Source organism: Lytechinus variegatus, chromosome 8 (genome assembly GCF_018143015.1).
Source record: "Lytechinus variegatus isolate NC3 chromosome 8, Lvar_3.0, whole genome shotgun sequence".
NCBI lineage: Eukaryota > Metazoa > Echinodermata > Echinoidea > Temnopleuroida > Toxopneustidae > Lytechinus > Lytechinus variegatus.
Genome location: NC_054747.1, coordinates 30,110,010 through 30,129,569, shown reverse-complemented (window position 1 = coordinate 30,129,569; position 19,560 = coordinate 30,110,010). Strand labels below are relative to the sequence as shown.

At 36.3% G+C, this 19,560-nt stretch overlaps 1 pseudogene; it reads right to left on the bottom strand.

The window, feature by feature from the left end:
• Nucleotides 1-264: 264 nt before the first annotated feature.
• On the bottom strand, nucleotides 265-18,776 carry LOC121420314 (annotated as a pseudogene).
• Nucleotides 18,777-19,560: the final 784 nt, after the last annotated feature.

Below are 19,560 nucleotides of genomic sequence, written 5' to 3'. Positions count from 1 at the left end.
TTTAATACACAAGAAAGCCCATAAAGCACTATACAATTTTGCTAAACATTTACTTTCAAAATGTTCAGACAAAAGTTATAGCCCTCTAAATAACAAAGTATTATATGACGTACAAGGGTTCACTGCTAGCTGCTTACATGTAAATAACACACAGGCGCTTGTGTGTCAACGCATCATGAGTTCAAGGACCCCCCAAAAAAAAAAAAAATTGCCAAATCGTCTACTGCCAACTCGTCCATTCACCTCATGGACTATACCTTCATTTAGTCTAATGCCATTCCATCCATCAACATTTTGTCTAACAACCATTTGGTCCAACATCACTTTGTCTAATCACCAGTTAGTCTACGTCGTCTCATATAAAACCATTTGGTCTAATATCCTTTTTATTTTCATTCATTTCATCCAACACTTAGTCCTATTAGACTAAATGGTATATGGACCAAATGGCTATTGGAACAACTGGTAATTTTAGACAAAATGGTGAGGCAGAGTGGACAAACTAATTAGACGATGTGAACTGATGGCAGAACAAATGATAGTACATGCAGACACGTTGGCAATTGGACAAATTGGCATTACACCAATTGAAAATAAACAGATCAATCACTGGCCTGTTTAATTCTATGCTGTTTTGTGTTTCAATAGAGCCCTTTTCAAAAAGTATTTAAGCAGAGCCCTGTAATCCAAGAGAATATATTATGCGAAAATTCCATAAACGTGAACACATGTAAACATACAGATGGAAAGTTGACATAATACATGTATGTATGTCATTTGAAGTTTGAGTTGTCGACATTGCATTATATGCTCACCTGCATTTGAATTATCACAGCAGTATGGCCCAGGTGCTACATGTATGCAATAAATATCTAGAATAATTTGGCAAGAAAAGTACACATGCATTTTGTACACAGATTCATCCAATCTACTTGAACACGATTGTAAGTTTGATTTCCAAAAATAATTTACACTCGCCTAATATACAATGCCTTTATATATAATACAAAATCAATAAATATATTGCATTTTCATAGCTTTTATACTGTGCATCATGACTATCAAAATTGGCTGAAAAAGTTTAAGTTCTATTTTAAATTGCTTACATGTACATGTAGCTGTACCAATGAAGTCATCAAAATATTGTAGTTTGAGTTGAGAATAAAGCTTTTAGATTCTATCAAAGGACTATTATCTAATACATGCCTTGAAAAATAAACATGAATTTAGAAATGAGATGTACTGTATTGCTGAGTTGATTCACCCCCCCCCCCCAGCCATTTTAGGGTTAATCTTGTTTGTTTCATTTGCATAATTAACATTACACATTCTCATAATTGATAAATATAATTTTATTTTCAAAGATTTGCTTACATGTATGTCGGATTGTCATTACATTGACGGTTCACCTTTCGCCTTAAGACCACTAACTTGGCCTTAAAGAAACTTTGTAATGTCGTGAATAGTGACCACCACTAATATACATGTAGGTATACCTTCATGTAGAACACTGCTGAGATGTTTTGTACACATGTACATATACATCTAATATTGGCTTGAAATTTATAGATAAACTGCAAATAAACAAAGTTGCAATGTGACAAAATGTGACACTTCTGTAAGGTCACATTCTTCTTCCCTAACCAAATCAATTTATTGTATGTGACTGTGTTGTTATCAAGGAAAGAAATTCCTACCACAATTTGCTACTGTACATGTACATGCAATTTCTCTATAAATAAAATTGTCATTTGTGATTTTTAGCAGAATTCTTCATCTAAGTATAGTGATATATTGTAACATTGGAATCCTTTCCAAAATGACAAAATTTGCTAGAATTTGAGCTATAAAATAATTAATATTCTGTTATTTTTGTTGCCATAACAATTGAATGTATCTTCATGTGTAAGCAAATGAAATAAATAAATCATTAACACTTTATATTACAGGCAAAGCAGCTGTTCCTGAATTTACTTCAGCTTGGATCGCTGCTTCTTTCAGGTTTTTTCACCTTAGAATGTGTCTTGACATGCCTCTCTAGGGATGTGCTCTGTCCAAAAGCTTTCCCACACTCCTGGCAAACGTAAGGTTTTTCCCCAGTGTGAATGCGCTCATGGCGTTGACAGGTAGTCTTTTGGGTGAACCGGCATTCACAGAAGCTGCATCTGTACGGCTTCTCACCAGTGTGAATGAGCCGATGCTTTTGAAGGCCACTCTTCTGGGCGAACCCATTCCCGCATTCCGTACATATGAATGGAAGCTCGCCGGAATGGGTCCTCTCGTGGCGCAGGCATGTGGATTTTTGCGTGAAACCTTTGCCGCATTCCTTACATTTGAATGGTTTTTCACCAGTGTGGCAAAGGCTGTGCCGCAGGAGGTGACTACGTTGGATAAACGTCTTCTCGCAGACGAGGCATGTGAACACCTTTGGTTCTCTTGACCGCAGCAAGGCCGGAGGATCAATGCATGGTGCTGTACTGGTTTCTAAACCTTCATTCTTGTTTCCTAGCGTTTCCTTCTGACTAGCACCATTGGTCGTAGCAGATTCCAGTAATTTATCTTCTGAGGTGGTATTCTGAGTTATTGGTGAATTTAATGAGATTATGATATCTTGTGAAGTTGTATTTTCAGCTGGTGACGAATCTAAGGGAATTTTCATATCTTGTGAAGTTGTATTCTGAGCTTTTGGTGATTCTGCAGGGATTTTGATAAGGGACGGATCCGACTTCTCGCTCGATACCCTATGCTTTTCTTTGGCGTGCCTTTCGAGCCTCTTAGAAGAAGAGAAGCCATCACCACACTCATTGCACATGTACGGCTGATTTCTGCCATGCGTCTGTTCATGTCGTTGCAGAGAGGCTTTCTGTCCAAATCGCTTCCCACAATGCTGGCAAGAAAAGGCCTTCTCACCCGTATGAACTATTTGATGTCTACGCAGGAAAGATGGCAAGCTAAAGATCTTCTTACAGATATCACATGCATAACCCTTTTTATCTAAACAAGATGTTTCCAGATCAACTTTTCTCGTTTCAGGATTGACTTTTCTCCGTTTCTTGGTGGTACTTGCTGTTTGAACATGGTTCGCACCTTTAACATGCTGCTCAGAAACTTCTTGTAAATAATTCCTAGACTGGATCACTTCTTCCCCCTTTTCTATGCCCAACTTTTCCACATGAGATCTTCCTGCTTTATCATCCTGCATTAAGATCCTTGATTGAGTCACTACCTTTTCTTCTTCAGGAACATGTACCTCAATGCTCTCACAGTGAGTTTCCATAGGCAAACTAGCTTTTTTGTGTTGAAGAACATTGCAAGTCTTTTCCCTGGGCCCCTGCCCATCACGCACGAGTTCTGGCATCCTCTGGACCAAGTGCATCTGTTGATGGATAGTTAGCACTCTTCGCTGGTTGAAGCTACGCCCACATTCTCCGCAGGTGTGCTTCTTGCGGTCTCCCATCTTACTCATCATCCCAAAAAAGTTTGCCCTTCGTCTTGAAGACATTCGATTTGGCATTGAGAGCTTGGAACCTTCCACCAACTGAAGGTACCCCAGGAGATGTCTCTGAACAATCAACGCTGACATCTTTATCAACCTCCGCATCCAATGTCTCTTCATCTTGGGTCACAAATTCCTCACCAACACTACCATTAAAACTAGTCTCTGTCACTGTACCTAAAACAGGTTTCCCCCCTCCTTGTTTATCTTCAGTCATTCTTTGAGTCTCTTCATCCTCTAGATGGCTACCTTTCCACAGTGAAATCTGACTATTCCTACCTCTTTTCCTCTTATTCAATCTCTTTCCCACATTATCACCTTCATATTTTGTGTCTCCAGACTGAGCTTTTGTAACAAGGTATTCATGACAATCCTTCACCTTGTCATTCCCACCATGGTCCTCCTCCTGTACATTTTCTGCTCTTACTCCACCGTCATGTTTCTGGGTCAACTTCCTCAGGACAATCTGATCAAGAATGCCCATTTTCCCAAGCCGTTTATGATGGTGCGAGTTTGGTCTGGTTTGGTCATGACCATGGTCATCCCTTGATGAAGGAATCCCATGGCTATTGAGAGATAGGGGGTGATGGGGTAAAGTAATTAAAGATTGAGTGTTTCCTGGGTCTTCTGTAGACTCCTCCATTATTGCAATGATCTCATTTCAGACCTGGGATTAGGTTGCTACTGCCATGTTTTTCACTGTTAGGTTCTGTCTTGTCTTTTCGCAGTACATGTATATTCAGGCCACATTACTGCACCTTGCCAGTGAAGAGAAATCCCCAAGAAACTCAAATTTTGATCAAAGCAATGCCCAGAATAAAATCAAATTGACTGGTAATAATAGGCCTTAACTACCCTAGAGATTATAGCAGAAGTCAATCAAAATAAAAAAATAGAAAAAACCATGTCCTGAGAGATCTTTATAGGTGTCCATCATGTCAGAGTTACAGTTAATGGTTGTTTGATGATCCAAGGCAGTGGGAGCAGAGTTCATGATGGCTATTCACACATTCTTGTATTAAAGTATTCTTCATCACAAAAGTTATTCATTTCCAAATGGCTCCGTCTGGGATCATTGCGGGAGATAGGATGGTGGCCAAAATAGAACAAGGTGGAAGCAGTCCAGGATGTCATTTGCTTTCATGCTCTCTCCAGGTCATTGATCAACCTAGATTAAGATTAAAAAAATAAAGAAATAGAAGATGTCTCAATCAATCATGGTAAATACACCTTATGACTTGCAGTTCACAGCATTTCTGACCTCGATTTCAACTACATGTAGGTGAAGAAATATATGCAGAGCTGCCAAGCTCACTTTATATCAAATTCATTATTTCTTTTAACCTACATGTACATGTATTTTCCAACCTTAAATCAAATTTTTCTCCAACATTTTGAAAAAAAAATATAAATTTATGAGGGAAAATACTATTAAGTGTTACTTAATCCTTCAAATCCCACTAAATAACAAATGTCAGCTCTGCATACAGTATCACTCCCCCCCCCAAAAAAGTATTTCAAAAATATAAATAATGCTCTGGATCACCTATCATATCAACTGGTGAATTATGAAAAAGCATGGTCTTATGCTACCCATTATAAAAAAATGTGTTCAAAGCCTACTCTTTGAATTCAAACAAATTTGTAATCAACTATCAGCATAGAGTTTTAGGATTATTACATTATCCTATTAAATTTAGCATTTATAGAAGCCAAGTTTCACTGTGATTGTACGTAGATCTATCTAAGTCTAAAATCTAGGTCCAAATAGCAATTGGTCAATTCCAGCCAAATGTTGCATTTTTCCATTTTCAAAAATTTCTTTTCGGAGCAATTTTGTTTATACTGTTTATAAGTATACAGTTTAAGGTTTACAAAAACACACTTATATTTACTATACCCTCATTCATTCATAAAATATGCAATGTACACTCTGTTGCATTGTGGTACTAAGATTTCATAGAAAATGTACAACTTTCACCCATCCTTGGCTCCTGGCAAGCAAAGGGTGCTGATGAAAAATCCCACTGTCCATGTGACCTCCAAGCAATAATTTACCATTAGCTGTATTGTTTTACACGCTGCAGTGAAACTATGAGGCACAAAATACATATCAAGGTGTGTATGTTTGATGTCCCATAAGTCACAGTTTTGAGCATTAAGTTTCCCTCATATGCTGCCATAGACTCCTGGAGACAAGTATTGGACTTTTTTATCTACCATAGTACATGCTTGCTTCAACAAATTAAGCTGCATCTGTATTGGACTTGAAATAGCTATACTGGGGGGACATACATTTCAGTCCCATAAGTCACATGTCCCATAAGTCACATATACAGTTCGTAAACCATGCCACCTTAAAGCTGTCCATGACAGCAAAGAGAGAGACAAGAATGCTTAAAAGCTGGAGAACAGTATGCTGACTGTCAGAAAAAACAGTCTGAATATCAAAGGCAGTGCATTGAACAACAAAAAATAAGTTTGCATTGTGTGCCCAGTCCAGAAAGAAGGAGAAAACTGAATATGATCGCTAAAATGCAAAGCTGAGTGCAGGTGAATTGGGTTTGTTTCACCCTAGCTTTTAGTCATTTTTTAGGTCCAGATCATTCTCTTGGTTTTCTTGTCCCCTTAGAGTGTGCATCAACTGTTTTACATATGATGTGAACTTGGTATATACACGTAGTTCCATGGAAACTATTAAAACCTATGTCAATGTCCCATCAGTCACGAATTTAGTAGTTGAGCGACCCTCTGGATCCTGTCAAAATAAGAGCACCAGTCCTCAGATGCATTTAAGGCTACCATGAGCAGAGCTATTAAAGCCCCTGTAAATGCCAAAAAATTGTTCAGAAGCTTGCAATCAAGTTTTCTCAGAATCATTCCTGCCGCCTGCCAATAGAAAGGAACATGCGCATTTAAAGAGGACCAAAGGGTGGTGTCATAATGTCATGAACATCGAATCGCCGGTTCTAAACCTAGTCGCAGCTGCATGATCGTCTTACACATTTGTATTTGCAAAAATAATGATTTGTGTTGTCCTTGGTTGTTACCATCATTCTGATAGTCGTAAAAGGGCACTGGTTCATAAAGCTTTTCGTAACTTAAGAGCGACTTTAAGAACGACCGATGGTCCTTGTGGTAAATGTCATCATAAATTGGCAATGTTTTAGCATATAAGAAAGGATCACTAGTCATTCTGAAAAGTTGCTCCTAACTTACAACAGCTTTATGAAATGGCCCCAGGTTATTTTGTTTAGAACCAGGCCGCCATTACACCATGACAACTAACATCACTTTGGTACTCTACAAATGATGATGTCCTTACAGGCATTCAGAATTTCTATGAAAGAGATGACATATCAACCCAAGCAGCTGGCAAAAAAAGAAGTTGTGATAGGGTGCATCCCCATGGTATATTTTTTAACCAACATTTTTTGTATTGCCTGAAGTGTATAGTTAATGAATCTTGATGTTCCCTTTGTCAAATCGTGTCCCATGGGGTTCCAAATTGGCAATTTTGGCAGCCATCTTGGATTTTTCATGAAAATCAATTATTTTCATATTTTTTGCACAGACAATGGTAAATCTTCCATGTAAATGAATACACTTTTTACTATACAAGTATACATGTACATGCAGTTTAGATAGTAGAAAGCGATTGCAACTGTTTTCTAGACAGTCCAGTTAATGAATTTTTTAAAAAGAATTTATGCCAAAATTTTAATATTTTTTGTCAAAAATTTGCCTGTGCACTGATATCCATCTGTTTTATCATAAACATCAACAGCTAATGAAAAATATGAGCATTTGACACAAAAGAGAGTATATTAACAAGAATATTGATTTACTTCATGGCAGCATTAATGTCTTAATTTCTCACATGTAATACACTGTTGTGTAAAGGTCATTTTCTTACCATACTGTATGAGACAGATAGAGAAAAGCAACATTTATTTGTCCTATCTGTAACAAATATGTCATATCATTATGTCCCATCAGTCACAATTGAAAGTGTGTACATTCTTTCTAATTGTTCATTTTTCATCTGTTTATAAATTTTTATGATTGTAATTGTTTATTGATTATTTTCTACTTATTTGATTACAGTTCTTAAAACTTGATGACAAGTTAGGAAGCTTTTTTTTGGTTAATGTTCCCTTTATATAAATGAACTGCGTGAAAAGATGTTTCTGCCCTTTGTTGAATTTATTTCTGACACAATGGCATGAATTATTAAGGGTGTCATCTTATTAGGAAATATTTATTCATGCTGAAATTAAGTTTGACTTAAAAAGTCATCGCGAGGAAATGTTAATTCCATGAAATGAGATAGGGTCCCATCAGTCACATTCACTTGTCCCATAAGTCACACACGATTGCACACAACTACTGAAACAAATGAAATGAATCAAGTCCAATTCAAGTACTGTTAGTGAGCCCTATCACTAGTTAATCTCCAAGCCCAAATCTAAAAACATTGTCATAAAACTGAGATAGATATGGCACTTTGAACAAAAGAGCCCAATTTGTGTGGTCCATCAATGTCCCATAAGTCACAATGACATTTCTGAATATCTAGCACCCTATGCAACCAAGCTGAAAGCATACATTTTTGTATATAGTAAGTTTAAGTATTCTTCTTTCAGTTTAATAAAGTTAATCCATGTTTGTGCAGCTACTATTTCAGATATGCACCTCAGTTATGTGGAAAAAAGTATCAAATGTCCCATAAGTCACAATGGAATTGACCATTTATTAATTTATCTGATCTTGAAGTGAAGAACTTTATTAATACAACTAATCTGATTTCTGATTTTTTTATACTTAGAGGATCTGTTTTGTGAAATATCTAGAAAAACAAGTAATGTTTTTTCATTGGTGATTTTAACGTTGATCTTTTATTATGACTAATTCCCATCAATTACATGTACAACATTATCATTGTATACCTTTGATTTTAAACCCAAGGAGAACAATACAAACTTCAGCGACTCTTCTCGATAACTTATTCACAAACAACTTTGATAGTGTCATAAAAAATGATTACTTGTTAATGTCAGTGATCATTTCAAAATAAAGTGTTTTCACAATGATTAATTATTTGAATGTTTGAGACTCTACCCATAATCCTAAGTGATACAAATGTGTGATGAATAATGAAAATGGTACTGACTTTTGAAAGTTTCAGCGTACTTGACGAATATGATATTAGGAGTGGGCTATAAATGGGTGATTTTTGGTTTTACTGTGGGAACAGTTTTTTTGTGTTCCTTTTACCTTATCTCAACATGAAATGACAATATTTTTTGTCTCGGGTCCGAGAAAAAAGTGTGCTGGGCAAAAATCCAAAATGGCCGCCAAAGCCCCCCCAAATTACAGTTTATATAAGCCTTGTTATCTGTCATGGTGGCGAATGCATTTATACAGTGCAGTATGTAGTACAATACATTGTATACTGTATAGCCCCAATGGACAATATACATTTTTTAAAGGGGAATGAAACCTTTGGAACAAATAGGCTTGTGTAGAAACAGAAAAATCAAAGAATAAGAATAAAGAAAGTTTGAGAAAAATCGGACAAATAATGAGAAAGTTATGAGCATTTGAAAATTGCAATCACTAATGCTATGGAGATCCTCCCATTGGCAATGCGACAAGGTTTTGTGATGTCACTGATGAACAACTTTCCCTTTGGTGGACTATAAAATACCCTCAAAATGTCTCTTTTTGCTTTTTCTTATGATGATACAAACTCTTTATCCATGATGTTTTCTTATAAAATATGTATTACATGCCCTCATGTAGAAAGAACACATGATCTATGGATAGATGTGAATTAAGAGGCAATTCAAGTGAAATATATACTAAAATAATGGGGAGAGTTGTTCACAAGTGACATCACACATCTTTGTCGCATTGCCAACTTTCTATCTCCATAGCAATAGTGATCGCAATATTCAAATGCTCATAACTTTCTCATTATTTGCCAGATTTTTCTCAAACTTTTGTTGATCTCTTTCTTTGATTTTTCTGTTTTCACACAAGATATCTTGTTCCAATGGTTTCATTCTCCTTTAATTTAATAAGATATATTTCACAAACATCGTAAAACCCAAAGTGGAGGAATAAAAGCAATATAGCTATATGAAGCTGCTTGCTAATGTTGACCTCGTACCATCTAATATCCCAGAACCCCAGGATTATAAAACCTACTTTTTGGCTGAAAAAAGGCTACAAAAATGGGAAAATTTAGGTATATAATTACCTTTTCATCTCTATACAAATAATGGTTTAAAAGTACTAATAATAGGAAAAACAAATTGCCTGCCCCCTAAAACATATGAATAGACACCAAAACCAGAGAAATTGACCACCAAATAAAAAGGTTGTGGCCAAAACTGTGATTTTGGGGGGTTTTGGCGGCCATTTTGGATTTTGGCCCGGCACACTTTTTTTCTCGGACCCGAGACAAAAAATATTGTCATTTCATGTTGAGATACATTACAAGGAATAAAAAAGAACTGTTGTCATATTGAAATTACAAAAAAAGTATTTTTGACCCATGTACATGTATAGCCCACTCCTAATGATATATCATAGATGTTGATTTTACATTTTCATGAATAAATCAACTAGTCTATATGATCAGTGTTTTCCTTTCAAAGAGAAGTCAGACCCACAATTTAAGAAAAAAAACCTGGTTTAATAATGGTTTTTAAAAAATGTGCAGGGAAGAAAATATCTTGCATCAAAAATACATAAAGAATCAAACGGTCAATCCACGTCAAATCAACCAATTTTCAGACAATTTGTCACCCGACCCTCTTCGATTTTCTTTAAACTCTCACCAAATGTTGCCCCAAGTGTCTGACGGAAAAATCTGAAATATTTTGCCCCAAGGTCAAATGGTTGCTAAGATACGGCCTCCCATAGCAACCAATGCGCACGCAAAGAAATTATTTCAAATACAAAGCAAAAGAAATTTTGTGTCTCGCCCACTTATGAAAATAACCAGAAATATCATGATTTGTGAGGGCACGCAAGAGGATTTTATCGAAACTTCATTGTGAAATGACTGGGATGAAATAACACTTTTCATAACAGCCTTGTATGTAAACTTTAATGTTGACCTGAAAATGACCTTTGACCGTACCATGTGACCTCCGACATAACATGCAGGTCGCCTAAGTACATCTACCATTCATGTTTGGTTGAACAGCGACTTACGGATGCGGAGTTACATGTACGAGTCTTGCATGTAAACTTTAACATTGACCTGAAAATGACCTTTGACCTTACCATGTGACCTCCGACTGCAGCATAACACGCACGTCCCCCAAGTCCATCAACCATCCAAGTTTGGTTGAAAAGCGACATACGGTTGCGGAGTTAGGTGTCATAAGAGAGTCTTGCATGTAAACTTTAACGTTGACCTGAAAATGACCTTTGACCTTACCATATGACCTCAGACTGCAGCATAACATGCAGGTCCCCCAAGTCTATCTACCATCCAAGTTTGGTTGAAAAGCGACTTCGCACAGTTGTGGAGTTAGGTGTCATAAGAGAGTCTTGCATACATGTAAACTTTAATGTTAACCTGAAAATGACCTTTGACCTTTAACCATGTGACCTCAGACTGCAGCATAATGTTTGGTTGAAAATCGACTTATGGTTGTGGAGTTATGTGTCATTACACCTTTGTGACGGATGGACGACGAACGACATTTAGATCCCTAAGTCTCGCCTTCACCTCTGGTGGGCGAGACAAAAATTGCCTATTTTTGATTGACTACTGCAGCAAAGTTTGATTGATTACAGTCTTCATGTTAAGTAAATTGGAAGAACTTTTTGGTCTTAACATGCAGAGTATACTGTAGCTCGGACCTGTCAACCAGATTTCGCACACGAGGTCACCGAAAATGGCGTTAAGCATCTGTGTCGATGATTTCAGAAGCATATGTTTGAAGGCTCATAAATCCAAAAGTAAATTAGCTTAGAACTAAATATTATGCACATTCATGGTCTTTCATATACTCAACAGAATGACAAAAAATTGACCCAAGAGTATGTGTCGTTTTCATGTAGGGCGCCCTCAAAGTTGGATTTTTTTCAAAAGATGCCAAGTTCAACGTCACGGATCACCTCCTGTCCCAAAAAAAATAGATAGACATTTACCCTTATTTTCAAGTGTTACTTGAGAAATTTTGCGACCGGAATGTTTAGGGACTGATTTGCGCATTCCGAAATGGTCGTAAACACCCTAAAATTGATGTTAGTGACAATGACATGCTTTTCAACACTTTTCAAATAGTGATAACTCAAAAGATGAAGAGCCAAAAGACATTGATATCTTCTGTGATGATAGTCTGTAATTAGTATTAAAAGGATATATCTTCAGAAATTGTTTTTATTGTTGAGCATGATCGGTTCATCACGGACGGACATTTGATAGATTTTGAAAGTTTTGTAGGCTTGTAACAAATTAGGAATAAGATGAACAAGGTTCCTTTGTGTTTTATAGTGAAGGGTAGGACATAGTATGCTGAATGGTTAAAAAAGTTTGTTGCCATGGTTACCTACAAACACAGGTATCTACTAAATGTGCCATATCACGGACGGACAAGATAGAAATGTGGTTTTTAGAATTTTTGTACATTTTTATTGTTTCTATCTAAACAGCTTTACATGGACCAATTATTGTTAATGCACCTAACACTCGGGTATGTTAGCTTCTATGTTCAGCATATTGAATTCTTAACCAATATCAAACTTCCGAGAGAATTGCAAATATTTTCCATCACGGACGGACATCATGGACGGACATCACGGACGGACACAATTAAAATACAATGGAAGTACTCTGTAAAAAGTTCTTAGTACTTTTTTGGTAAACAAATGCAATTGTTTTGATGATTTGTACATATTTTAATAATATTAAACAGTATTAGTTGCACAATCAAGTTGCTGCAACTTGATTTAAGATGTAGCAACTTGATTTCTATGCTAGACGCACAGTATAATCTAGACATACGATTGCTCTTAACATATTTCTTGTCAAAATCGAACGTAAAGAGTAAGTGATGTATAACAAAAAAAATAAAAACATAAAAAGCCATTGATATGCAGGCAGAAAGGAGCAAATTCACATGACAGTCCTTTTACTTTTAGAAGATGTTAGTATTCATAGAGCATTAGCAAGTGAAAAGACTTTAAATGAAAAATTGACATCCTGGTTCTTCCCGCATACATTTTTTACATAGTTTTTGTGGCTCAACTTACCCCAGACGATGGCACAACTTACCCCACAGATGGGGCAAGTTGAGCAATTTGACATCCTTTTTTTCAAAGGTCACAATGACATTCAGCGTGGGGGTAGAAAGTTATATATAGGTGAAAAATATTTCCCAAGAATCAAATTTAAAGGTAAGGTACTTATTTCTACAATATTACTAGTCATATCAATTCTAACGTGCAAAATGCAAAAAGTGTCACAACTTACCCCGCCTTCCCCTATTGTCTTTTTAAAGTGTAGAATACAAGTAGGTTCAAAATCAACAGCTAGTTGATTATTGATCATGTTGATACAAGTATTTTTATGATCATGATGATTTTAGGCATTAATTTTCCAAGAGCAAAGATGTTTTTTAAGGTCCAAAAACTAAATCTAAAAGATTAACAGGTCACTGATCCTTATACTTGTTTGTTAGATCAACACTTGTCATGGGCTCTCTTTAAATCCATCTTTTGCATTAAAGCGGAGACACCCCATAACATCAACAGCCCTCATGTATTTAGGCCCTGACTGAATCCAAAATTGAAATTGATATTCCAATCCAAAGCTTAACTTCTAAACACTGCAGTGCAAGCTTTATGCATTTTCACAGTTTACCAGATAAGCGATTTGCTTAAAATTAGCTCCAAAATGGACTTCGAAAAAAGGTATTCATGTAATTTTCACAAACCTATGTTCTGTTAGAAGCATTGTGAATCCATAAGTTTGTACATGGAAAAATTGATTTTTCTGCTTATCAGATTATGCATTGCATTCTACTTCTTCTCCATAACTTTCTGCAAGCTTGAATTGATGAAATCTACAGCTTTGGATGTGTTCTTGCCATACTTTGTTTCCCGCTTTTTTGGCATATACATGTACATGTAGCTTTTCAACTCTATCTGCATTCCAATAATGCTTAACAATTTTCCTGACAACAATATAGCCCCAATAACGGCCAAACAAAGATATCACAAAAAATTGTGAAGAGTTGTAGGCTTATTCCATTTGAGTTCCGAATAATTCTCAGAGCCATTTTTCACTGCAATTAGAAGCTAAAATTAAACTCATAATCTGCTCAGCAAAGTTTCTCATTTGCATATATGAATCTTTCCACAAGTATTTCACTCGTCCGTCCGTGATGAAATTAATGTCCGTCCGTGATCATTTTTCATTGATTTATCAAATGCATAAAATGTATGGATTTTAGCTATGTTCAAATAAAATGATGAACAGTGTCCAGTGAAATACTTCTACACACTTTTATTTCTGTTTCTATTCTGATAAAGAATAAAAAGCTGAATCCATAGACATTATCCTAATAAAAATGATCACGGACGGACATTAATTTCATCACGGACGGACGGAAATGTTAACATCTACAAGGAAAGTTTACTTCCATATTTTTTTCCTACTAATTTATGTTTGATGATAGATTAATGTTCAGAGTGCAAGACCATTAAAAAAAATTGGAGTAACTTTGAAAACAATAAAACTAGAGTGAAATGAATTTGAGTGAATTAACTTTGTCCGTCCGTGATCAAATTAATGTCCGTCCGTGATCATTTTTGACTGAGTTTATGATATGGATAAAATGTATGGATTTTAGCCATGTTCAAATAAAATAATGTACAGTGTTTAGAGAGATACCTCTAAACCTTTTTATTTTTTATTTCTACTCTGATAAAGAATAAAAAAACTTTTCATCTTTTTTTCCATCACGGACAGAAATTTCAAAATGGAAATGTTAACACCTACCAAAAAAAATTAGTTCCCAATATTTTTGTTCTACTATATTATGTCTGATAATAGAGAAATGTTCAGAGTGCAAGAACATCCAAACCAAATTAGAGTAACTTTAAAAACAGTAAAACTAGAGTGAATTTAATTTGAGTAGAAATGTCCGTCCGTGATGAGAGGTAGCAGCACCCCCATGAATAAAATGGACTATTCCGGTACTTTCGGAATCATCAATCTTCATGAAACTTAGTTTTTTGAAACCTGAGATATCAAAGATCATTTTAAAAGCAAATTTGATAAAAGTACCTTAAAAAAAATTTTTCACCTCAATGCGAACCCTTAACCGATCATGCTTTGTTGGTAATGACCTCGAAAACACACCTAAAATTCAATAAAAACCGTAAATTGGCTAATTTTCCAGAATCATATGGCATTCAAATGATGTTTACATTGACTTTCAAATGGGTGTCATTTCAATACAAAGGGTGAGCTTAAGCCAAAACTTGAAAGACATGTTCAACTTTTGTTCTACTTTGAGCAACATAAAATATTTGAACTCAAAACCATATCATTTGACCTTGAAATTATTCCAAATAAGTAGCATTAAATCGTGCATGTACGTTGTACTTGTTCCAACTAACCCTGGTCTCCCCTACATGTAATGGTTATTCATCTCCTATACAAAACATTAATATTACTGTTCCTCTGGGAACTGTTTTATGTCCTCTATTTTAATGTATATAAATGAGTAGAGGACACTTACACACAGTTATAGATCTAAATGAACAACAATGAATAATATCATTTAACAAAGAAAAAAATAAATAGCACTTATATTTTAAAATTAATTTGTAAATAAGCAGGATGGGCGAAGTGTCCTGGGTCGCACAATAGTACAGGTACATACAACGTATTTACAAAAAAATGAAAATGGAGCCCCGAAAAAAAGTCCCTATGATTTGTACCTGTATATTTTATCAGATTGTGGAAATAAATAAATCTAAAAAAATACAATCTAATTATACAGGCCTACTAACACAGGGAGCTCCTGACATTAAGGCACAACTGGACCCTCAAAAAAAGGGAAAAGTTTTTAAACTTGGCCTTGCTTACTAAACTTAAGGAGTTTGGGACTCATCCTATGAACAAGGTTATAATATAAGTTTGGTGACCTTTGGAAATCTTGAAGGAATCCCAACAAATTTGATATCATTGGAAATCTTGTGAAATAAGAAAAAAAATGGTGATTCAATCAACTCATTGTATGATATATTGACAGAGATATTCAATTTTACAGGGGAAAATATGAAGAATTTGTTCTGTCAAAAAAAATTAAAGGCCTGTTTGAGTGGGGAGACAGTGGCTTTTTGAAATCTTGAAGGAATCCCAACAAATTTAGTACCATTGGCATTGGAAAGCTTGTGTAATAAGAAAAAAAAAATGGTGCATAGATCAACTCATGTCAAATATTGACAGAGATATTTCTGTTTAAAGGGGAGAATGTGCAGATTTTTTTACAGCAAAAGTAGATTTTCATAACTTACACAAAATGCAATGAATGGAACTGTGTCTGTGTAATACTTGTTTTTAATGCAATGCGCTGCTCTGCGCGACAAGGCATGCCCCACTCACACTAAGTACAAGGTTAGTATATATACTAACCTCGTACAATGGACCGTGTTTGACCCTGGATTTCGAAGTAGTCGGCAAACATCGCTTCATTGCTGAAGTAATATTTGCTGAAACTCCTTCTCGCTACGCACCGGGGCTCTTGCCGATAAGTAGCAATACATTAAACAAATATGAAAATAATTTTAAAATAATAGATCTTAAAAAAGAGCAAATTTCGCTGACCTCGGCCTCGAAAGTGACTTCGCTTGTCTCTTCTACGGAAATACAAGGAAGCCCATTGGTGGCGCGAATAATTTCACAACCTTGATTCAGCTCCTCGGTAATTTTATAACTGTGTCTAAATTCTTTGAATGCGCAATCCTTATGATTAATTTACTAATTATGGGTGCCAGCCAATAAATGAAATGCCTTCAAAAACATAATTAAAGACTTTTATTGGTGATAACACTTATTTGCAATTAATTTAAAAAGATGACTAATAAAAAAATGAAAATAATCTACGTGCCTGGAAAGAAACCAGCAGTAGAAGCTTTAACAAACGTCAATACATGTACGTATACGGTATCCCAAAGTCTCTGCAATGAAAAGATTGGACACTTCACAGACTTCGCATAATGCCTTGCGTCGATTTGCGTGTAAAATAGTGTAGGTGCCTAGTCTTTCCCTTGTGTCTTTGAATATGAATATAAATCGCGCGCCCTCTTTAGGCGAAAATTGATATCCACGCTGATCAGTTTTCATCTCCATAAAATCTTCACTAAAGATCAAGAAAATATATACGTTTTTTTAAAGAAACTTCAAGAAGTCACGGAAGGATCTAAATGATCGGTGTCATAGCAGAATGTGAAATATAAAATTATAGGTAATATTTAATGTGGGCAAAAGCCCAGAATCTTTAAGAAGTGTTGTGTGTGCCGCGTGTATACGACTGATATTCCTTCGCACGCAAGATGCTTTGAACCCATGGGCCCTTGAAATATGTAGCCTTGTAGGCCTAGACCAAAAGCTTCGGTCTCTGTTTTGTTGGTTGTTCAGCTGAACTCCGTTGGCTTCACTCACCAAATACAGAGACCAAAGTTCTAGCGCGATCTGTACAGGGGACTCAATGGCCATATGTTTATGTAGTTAAGATCGGATAAAACGGGGGAAGTGAATTTGCACGACAGCCGAGGTAAGTGACTGTTTTCGTTTCTTTTAACTTGATTTTTTTCTGTTTTTTTGGCAATTAATGCCAAAAGGGAAGATTAATTTGCATTTCGGTTGCATAAATGTTCAAAATTTTAATTCATTAAAGACAAAAATTGAAGAGCCCCGACGGGGGGATTTTGCATTGCAAGTCCCCTAATGGTGGCTGCACGATAGCGAGCCGTCTGTGTACGAGGAGAAATTTAAAAAAAAGGGTTAAAAAACTCCTCGAAACAGACGGCTACCAGCTGTCTATTGTAGGCCTAGATCATTTTATCTATAAAACTTCAAAGTTTCTCATGGTATAGGTTTCTATAACTAGGTTTTTCCGGCATTATCGTGATATTGGGAACCACCGTTCATGCACAGCAGTGCTTTATTCAGTCACACGCACGGTTCCCCATTTCCACCTCCATTCACTTCGTACACAAGTCCCGGGGGGGCCACTTCCATTCACGAGTGGATACCATGCGCGACCATGTGGTCTCAAAAAGCACCCTAAACACGTAATTTCCATGTTCTGAAAAAGCACCCCTTAACAAGTATTGGCGTGTGAAACCCTACCCTTAGTAAGTATTGGAAACAAAACGATACTCTTGACAAATATTCCCTGAAATGAACCCCTAAACAAGTACAGGAATGTTTTATGGCGGGTCCTTCGGTCGTCGGCTTTACCTTATTTGGTTTAGTACGACCCCACCCCTACACGTCGCTCAAATCGGACTCTAAACACAAAGTGTTGGGGCAAAAAGGACATCCTTTATAAAACATTAATTTGGTTTTATCATCCCCGCAAATTCGACCCTAAACACGTAATTTTCCTAGCGAAATAGATACCCTTTTTTCATTATTTTGGTGTTTTTGATACCCTTAAGGCCTTATCACGTTACGTACGTAACGTGCCCTATCGTGAAAAAGACATCCTTTTTACGTGTTTTTTTGGTCGCGCATGGTATCCACTCGTCAATATGTAAGTGGCCCCCCCCCCCCCCGGTACACAAGTGCGCGTACACAAATCTACGAGTGGTTCCCAAAAACACAATTTTGGCCGTTTTTCCTCCTCCTTTAATGGCTTCATACTTGTTTTATACATGGGTGCACAGACAGATACAAATTCTGAAGTAGCATTTCACCGAACTCCCCTACTTATTAACAAATGGCGATGCTTTATTGCATGTGTCCCACCTACTGAGTTCCGTGTATCCATTTCCTTAAGTTCATAGACTAAGACATTTATAGAAAAGTTTCTCGTATAAATTCTGCGCATTCTGTGGATGACGTTAAAACAAAAACATCGTCCGAAATCTTATCAAACATCTTTCGTTATTTATTTGATATACAATAAATAAATACTCACAATGAACTGGCAACTGCAACAACAAAGACTAACAAGATCAAGAAGAGTCTCAATTTCTGTCTGCGTTCCTCGATCGTCAGCTAGAATACAGCGCCCTCTGCGTCTCTCCCGCGTGCATAGATTATGGGGGGGGGGGGGGGGCGGCGCTCCATGCACGGAATTTCCGTGGCTCCATATACATGTATGCCACGGAAATCCATGCAAGCAAGGTCGAGAGGGCCACAAACCAGAGAAACAAACGATAGGCCTACGATGTCACCCACTCACTATATTCCTCGTATCTAAATACTTGTATCTTACTATTAACAAAAAAATTTTCGATATTTGCAGATTCTTTAACAAGGAAACTTTTCATGGAAGAATCAAAACATTTTTTCACATGGTGAAAATTTTAAGTTTCATATCTCCTACATTATAAAAAAACAAATACACCAAGGAAATAGTGAGTGGATGGCGTTATTGGAATCCATGTTTGCACACCGAGCAGTATGTACATTGTACGACCAATAAGTATAACTTTAATGTTCTTATTTCACTTCCGAACTACTGATTAATAATATTATACTTTTAGAGAAGGCGGGGTGGGGTGGAATTGTTCTAATGCAGGGGCGGATCCATAACTTCTAAGTCTTCTTCTGAATGATGGACATTAATTGACGGTACGGCAAACTTGACAAGATTAACAAAAGTTTTTTTCGCTCATGTACGGCTTTTGTGAAAAATGAGGAAAACTTTATGTCATCATCAATTTCTTATAACAAATTTGAAAGAAATTTCGAGCGTTATGCTTGTTTGAAATTATTCTGGACACATTGATTCAAATCAGCACCTTTTTCTTGATTGGACTTGGCCTTTAAATCATTATGTAAAGTATCACAC